Below are 6,902 nucleotides of genomic sequence, written 5' to 3'. Positions count from 1 at the left end.
TTTAATTAATGTTTTTGATAATTGTAGTACCAATTTAAATAGGTTTTTGGAAGCTATTTGTATAAGTTGTAAAATGTTATAAACAGCTATTCATTAAGAAAAATATTTTATTGTTTCTCATAATTAAATTAATTTGCGTCAACCAAATTTTAATGTAAAACGCTATATTCAGTTCCTCTATAAATACATATTTGGAAACGTTTTTAGTGCAAGTAAAAAACATGTTATCCCTTACTGTTTATTACGAAGCTTATTACTTGATTTTTGCATACTTCTCAACCAACATTCGATGTGTGATGGACACTTTGGTATATTACTCGAGCCGGGTAGACCTTTTAGAAGAACCTTTGTTGTCGCTTTAGTAGATCCAATAGCATATTGTCGAGATATCAAGAGATGTCTGACTTTACCATCGCGAAGTGTAATTACTTCATGTTCGAAAAAAAGAGATCTTTCGTCCCAGTAAACTAGCTGAAAATGAGAAAAGCTGTTTAAACTTCTGACTGAGACACGTTTTTACTTCTATTTCATTGATATTTTTTCTTTAGCCTTCTATGCCTACCAAACATATGTCATAATAACCTTTACGGAGCGACCCAAAATTGTAACTATAATTTATGGATTGTATATGTCTAATCCGGATTAAAAATAAAAACACTAATGGAGTAGACCCGATTAATACCTTGTTGTTTACTCTTACAATCTGAAGTCGTTAATAATATACCTTAGTGGTAATTTTGTAGAGCGCAAAAATTGGAAGAGGCTCATAAACCACAGTCATTGTTGATCCTTGTAATGATTTTATACCCGATTGAATACTGCGTTCGTATATACCGACTCTCTCGTAGAAATGGTATCTCGCGAAATCGATTTCGCGTACTAATCTGGCCGTGCGAATACCCTTGAAGAATACATCGCAATCTTGTAAAGTACAAAGACCTGAAAATAAATTTTGCTTACTTAGGTATACGTATTTTTGCGAGGCATAAGGTATAACAGATATCAAAAAACAACTCTAAACTTAAGAAGGTAATAATATTGTTACGAGCTAGGGGATCGGATAGAAAATGCCGTAGATTTCTTCAAGGGTTTATTTCTTGAAAAATCAATGAGGAATTTATGGGCACAAAATTAATTGCAGAGATTCACTAATAACACACAAAAACACAGTCACTAAATACTTCACTTATGCACACTTCACACAGTACTTTATCACTTATATTCACTTTATTCGCACTTTATCGCTTCGGTGTTTCTCTCGTGTAATCGCATTCAAAACTAAGTGACTAGTCGCGTTTCGGCTCGCTTATATATCCCTGGGAATAATTCTAAACAATATTCGAGAACTTTCTAGGCGGGCTTGCTACTGAGTAGCGATTGCACAATTCTAGAACGTTCGCACTCTTTGTCTCTTTCGCACGTTGCTCGGTCCTTGTCGTACGGCGTTCTAGAGTGCTCGTCTAGTTTCGAGAAAGTTCTGATCTTCTCTCTCTCTCTCTCGTATCATTTCGTCCTTGTCTCACACCTAGAAAGTTCGGTCTAGAATATTCCTTCACCAAAGGGGTATAACTAGGCCTGAAAACGCCTGAAAACGGGTCTCCTGAAAACTGCACTACTCGACTACACATGTTCTGAAACCGACTGAAAAAAGGTTTCAGCTTCCTGAAAACTAGGGTAACATTATGAAAATTACAATTTTCTAATATGTGATTGAGCCTCTCCTGAAACGGTCAGAAATCATATTTCAGCCTGCTGAAAAGTTCTCTAACTAGTGGAAAAATCTAGAAACATTGTAGTCGACCCGTCTTCGTAACACTACCCCCTCCTTAGACATGCTCGTCCCGAGCATCATTACTCCCTTTATAGGTGGCCATTATCTTTTCCCATCGAGTCTGCGGATCCTTAACAGCTGCACAAGCTCTACATTTCTTGATCCAGTCTTCTACATCTTCACGATAATGTATCCAATAAAACATTTCCTTAACCTTCATAAGAGTCCGTTTTACTCCTAAATGTCCACTAGACAAGTCACTATGACACATTTCTAATATGTCGCGAACCTTGAATCTTGGCACAACAAACTGCAAATGATCGCCTTGAGCATTTTTCAATTTGCGACATAACACTCCATTATGTAGAACTAAACTATCCCATTGAGCCCAGTAACTCTTAGTAGTGTTACTTGTAGATGTAACTTTACTCCATTGCGGCTTGACAGCTGAAGATTTCATCCAGTCCAGAATGGGTTTAATGTCAGAATCTTGATGTTGCTCTTCCTGAATTAATTTACCACACCAATCTGGACTAATGGTATCTGTTCTTAGTATCCTCACTGGTTCATTATCCCTTCCATCCTCTTCGTTAACTTTATCGCACGGTCCTTGAGACACATCATCTGAACTCCTTAGCTCTCTTTCATGAGTAGATAACATGTCAGAAAATTTCTTTAATTGTCCCTCTGCCTTTGATAGAAGTATTGACAGGGCTTCCTTATAGTTATCCAGAACTGTTCGAACTGCGTTCCACTCTTGTTGATTACTAGCCTGTCCGTCTACATTGATTACTCTACAGGCGTCATAACCACTTTTTGAAGAGTTGCCTTTAAAACAAACTTCCTGCTCTCCACACTTGAACATTCCTTTTTCCAGATCTATCTTACACTTATAATACTTCATGAAGTCTAATCCGATTATGCAGTCATCTACTATGTCGGCAAGAACAACCTTGTGTCTGTATAAACTTCCACCAATCTTGAAGGTTGCGATACCTTCTCCCCGATCGGTTATGCGCTGACCTGTTGCCGTCACAAGCTGTACAATTCCTCTAGAAGGGCTTTTATAAAATGTCTTCAAAAGCTGATATCTGATCACTGTTCGTGAAGCTCCAGTATCGAGTGTTAGGTTACACTTAGTTCCATTGACTTCTCCGTCGATGACTAAGGTATTCCCACGTCTAACCTTCACATCACCTCGGAAGTCTTTCTTAGGGCACGAAAACCTCATATGCCCTACTTCCCCACAGGTGTAACAGGTTGACCCACGTTGACCATTAGCTTTTTCCGTGATAGCCCTAATGCGGTAAGGTCGATGATCCTTGCAAAATGCTTCCACTTCCAACGCATGAGCAAGAGCATCCTTAAGGTCCTTATGGTGACCGAGGTTCACAGCCATTCGAATTTCACGGTCTCGAATACCGTCGACAAAAGCTTGAACCAACATCTTGTCTGCAACATCTGGTGAGGATGCGTAGGCCTTCCTTACCAGCTTCTCTATTTCTAGTCCCCATTTTTGCAAACTTTCATTTGTCTGCTGTATTCTATCCTTCAATTGAGCCCTGTAAACGTGCTCTAAATGTGCGTCTCCATACCGTGATTCCAGGGCATCTAGCAGTTGCTTCAACGTCACCTTACCTTTCTTGGTATCTAATATGGAGAGGGCTTCGTCTCGCAATCCCAGAATAAGGGCGGTAACAGCTTGATCATCAGTCCACCCGTTTGACTCTGCTACAGTCTCAAACTGCAGCTTGTACGCGCCCCAAGAAGATGTACCATCAAAGGGAGGCACTTTCACATTTCCAGGTGGTGCTACAGTCGTGACAACACCAGAGGTCTTCAGGCATTGGATTTCATTTTCTAATCCAAGGATACGTTTATCCTGCTTGGATAGCTTACAATCCATATTAGATTCCAAATTCTCGATCTTTTCATCTACCTGTATTTTCAGGTCACAAAGTTTTTCTCCTATTCGGCGAGCCTGCTCCTCTTGACGTCGTGCCTGCTCCTCTATCATGCGACGTGTCTGAGCCTGTTCTTCCATCATTTGGCGTGTATGTTCGTCTTGACGGCGTGCCTGTTCTTCTTGACGGCGTGCCTGTTCTTCCATCATTTGTTTTGTCTGTTCTTCCTGACGGCGTGCCTGTTCTTCTTGACGGCGTGCCTGTTCTTCTTGACGGCGTGCCTGTTCTTCCTGTCGGCATGCCTGTTCTTCTTGCCGGCGTGTCTGTTCTTCAATCATTTGGCGTGTCTGTTCTTCCTGACGGCGTGCCTGTTCTTCAATCATTTGGCGTGTCTGTTCTTCCTGACGGCGTGCCTGTTCTTCCTGACGGCGTGCCTGTTCTTCCTGACGGCGTGCCTGTTCTTCCATCATTTGTCGTGTCTGTTCTTCTTGACGGCGTGCCTGTGCTTCCATCATTTGCTGCAGAGCAAGGAGGATGTTGCCATCGTTACTTTCACCCATCCCGCGGTTCGCATCGAAACTTTGTCGCCGGGCGGCGTCGCGTGCTGATTGCGCCCTTGTCTGCACTCCCTCCGCAGCTGAAGACTCTGCCACAGACTCCTCTTGATTCTCCCTTGGAGTAATTGGCATGTTTCTATCCCACTTCTGACACCAAAATGTTACGAGCTAGGGGATCGGATAGAAAATGCCGTAGATTTCTTCAAGGGTTTATTTCTTGAAAAATCAATGAGGAATTTATGGGCACAAAATTAATTGCAGAGATTCACTAATAACACACAAAAACACAGTCACTAAATACTTCACTTATGCACACTTCACACAGTACTTTATCACTTATATTCACTTTATTCGCACTTTATCGCTTCGGTGTTTCTCTCGTGTAATCGCATTCAAAACTAAGTGACTAGTCGCGTTTCGGCTCGCTTATATATCCCTGGGAATAATTCTAAACAATATTCGAGAACTTTCTAGGCGGGCTTGCTACTGAGTAGCGATTGCACAATTCTAGAACGTTCGCACTCTTTGTCTCTTTCGCACGTTGCTCGGTCCTTGTCGTACGGCGTTCTAGAGTGCTCGTCTAGTTTCGAGAAAGTTCTGATCTTCTCTCTCTCTCTCTCGTATCATTTCGTCCTTGTCTCACACCTAGAAAGTTCGGTCTAGAATATTCCTTCACCAAAGGGGTATAACTAGGCCTGAAAACGCCTGAAAACGGGTCTCCTGAAAACTGCACTACTCGACTACACATGTTCTGAAACCGACTGAAAAAAGGTTTCAGCTTCCTGAAAACTAGGGTAACATTATGAAAATTACAATTTTCTAATATGTGATTGAGCCTCTCCTGAAACGGTCAGAAATCATATTTCAGCCTGCTGAAAAGTTCTCTAACTAGTGGAAAAATCTAGAAACATTGTAGTCGACCCGTCTTCGTAACAATATCGTATTTACTTTTCATTTACAGGCTACATAAAGGCACAATCAGTCTTGTAATTATGTCTCATTGTACTTGTCAAAGCAATAATTGAAAAACTGAATCTTCGGTGCCGCAAGATGGCATGATGCCTTTATAGCGTTTAAGGGCAAGTATTTGGACCATAAGTTTGACAACAATTATAAATACCTTAACTTATTATTTTGACAGTGTACAGTGACAGGGCCTTATTATATGATTTTATGAAAATTAATATAACATTTGCATGCCTATTGATTGTGCGGATTTCATATCTAAAGATCGATCTAAAGCCCCATTTAGATGGAGAGAGTATCTCACACGTTTTGGTGCGAGTAATCGTACGCGACTCTTAGCGACTCATAGCATTATCGTATCAAAATATTTACATACGGGCAAGAACTAATTCTCGCCTATGAGAATCGCCAGTGATTTATCGTTAGGCAATAATTTCCTACATCTGGATACACATCGACATTTTAGTAAGAAGATTCTTACTTTCGAGAATCTCGACTAGTTTAAACACGGTCTCGTATGACATTTTTTTATGTTCATGCGAGTATCGTACAAATCGGTATGAACCGTTTTGAGTGCGAGATGTTTCATTCGAGTTTAGTGATTACTAGAGTATTGATCTCAAAAATTGTTGGAGTTTGAATATTTTAATAAATAATGGTAATGGCGCAGGCAGCACTTGTCACATGTTAAGAAAAAAAAATAGTTTAGAATATTGAAATGCCTGTTTAAATTTTATATAAAAATATTGTTTTCTGTTATTTATATGAACTTCTCTTAAAGACGCAGGTAGTGAAACAAAATTGGAAACGACCAACAAAAATGCTTTAAATTTGGCGCTGCCAATAATATTAAATTTATTGAACTTTATAGAAGTTACGACTGTTTGTCGAACTCGGAAAACCCAACATCTTTTTTCCCATTTCCGTTTAATTAATTCTTGTCTTAGAAGAGCTGATATAATTACAACACCCTCATGCACTGCACTTACGGTAGCAACTGGCCCAACACCTCGAAATACAAGTATTGCTTTTGAAATTCTGTTTAGAAAGGTATCGCAAAACTGGAAGACCGAGAGGTGTGAACTTTTTTATATTGTTTCGATAATCGTACCTTTGAGACGAGAAACTCTCTCCATCTAAATGGGCCTTAAAGGTGAGATTATATGATTAAATATTGTTCCATATGTCAAAATCTAATATATTTTTGATGTTTGGGAATCTATGAAGACTCGTTCTGAATGTTAGAGCTAGAGGCACTGGTATAATTAAAAAACTTATTGAAATTGACATACGGGAGTCAAACTCGATTCTGAATCCCACATTCTACTACCCTACTATACACATGTATTATAAACTTACCATAAATAGTAGTAACGTCATCCAAAGAACATTTGTTTTCACAAAATCGACTTGTAATAACAGTAAAAATAGTCCGCAAAAAGTAATTCAAATCACAGATCACATGCAAAAAAACAAAAGCAATAATAATATAGAAACAAACCATCGTGAAAACTCGAGAAACTAGAAAATATTTAGTTAGTTTCAATTCAATTCAGAATATTTTAATTGTGACCTCTAAATGTCAATGAGAGTTAAATGTATTCATTAATTAAAACTTCTTCGATGGTATTTTAAGTTACTAAGCAGACAATTTTGAAAACTTATTCGTAAATTATTAATTTAATATAACTCTTTATTTAGGTA

The 6,902-nt window shown here is 39.0% G+C and overlaps 1 long non-coding RNA gene across 1 annotated transcript; it reads right to left on the bottom strand.

The window, feature by feature from the left end:
• Positions 1-224: 224 nt before the first annotated feature.
• On the bottom strand, positions 225-6,698 carry LOC123707675. The gene is made up of 3 exons (XR_006753516.1): positions 6,558-6,698; positions 725-939; positions 225-471 (listed from the first exon to the last, which is right to left on the bottom strand). It is a non-coding gene; the product is annotated as an uncharacterized LOC123707675 (long non-coding RNA).
• Between the last annotated feature and the right edge of the window lie 204 nt (positions 6,699-6,902).

Source organism: Pieris brassicae, chromosome 3 (genome assembly GCF_905147105.1).
Source record: "Pieris brassicae chromosome 3, ilPieBrab1.1, whole genome shotgun sequence".
Lineage (NCBI taxonomy): Eukaryota > Metazoa > Arthropoda > Insecta > Lepidoptera > Pieridae > Pieris > Pieris brassicae.
The sequence above is the reverse complement of the archived record's forward strand: the minus strand, read 5'-3'. Positions and strand labels throughout refer to the sequence as shown.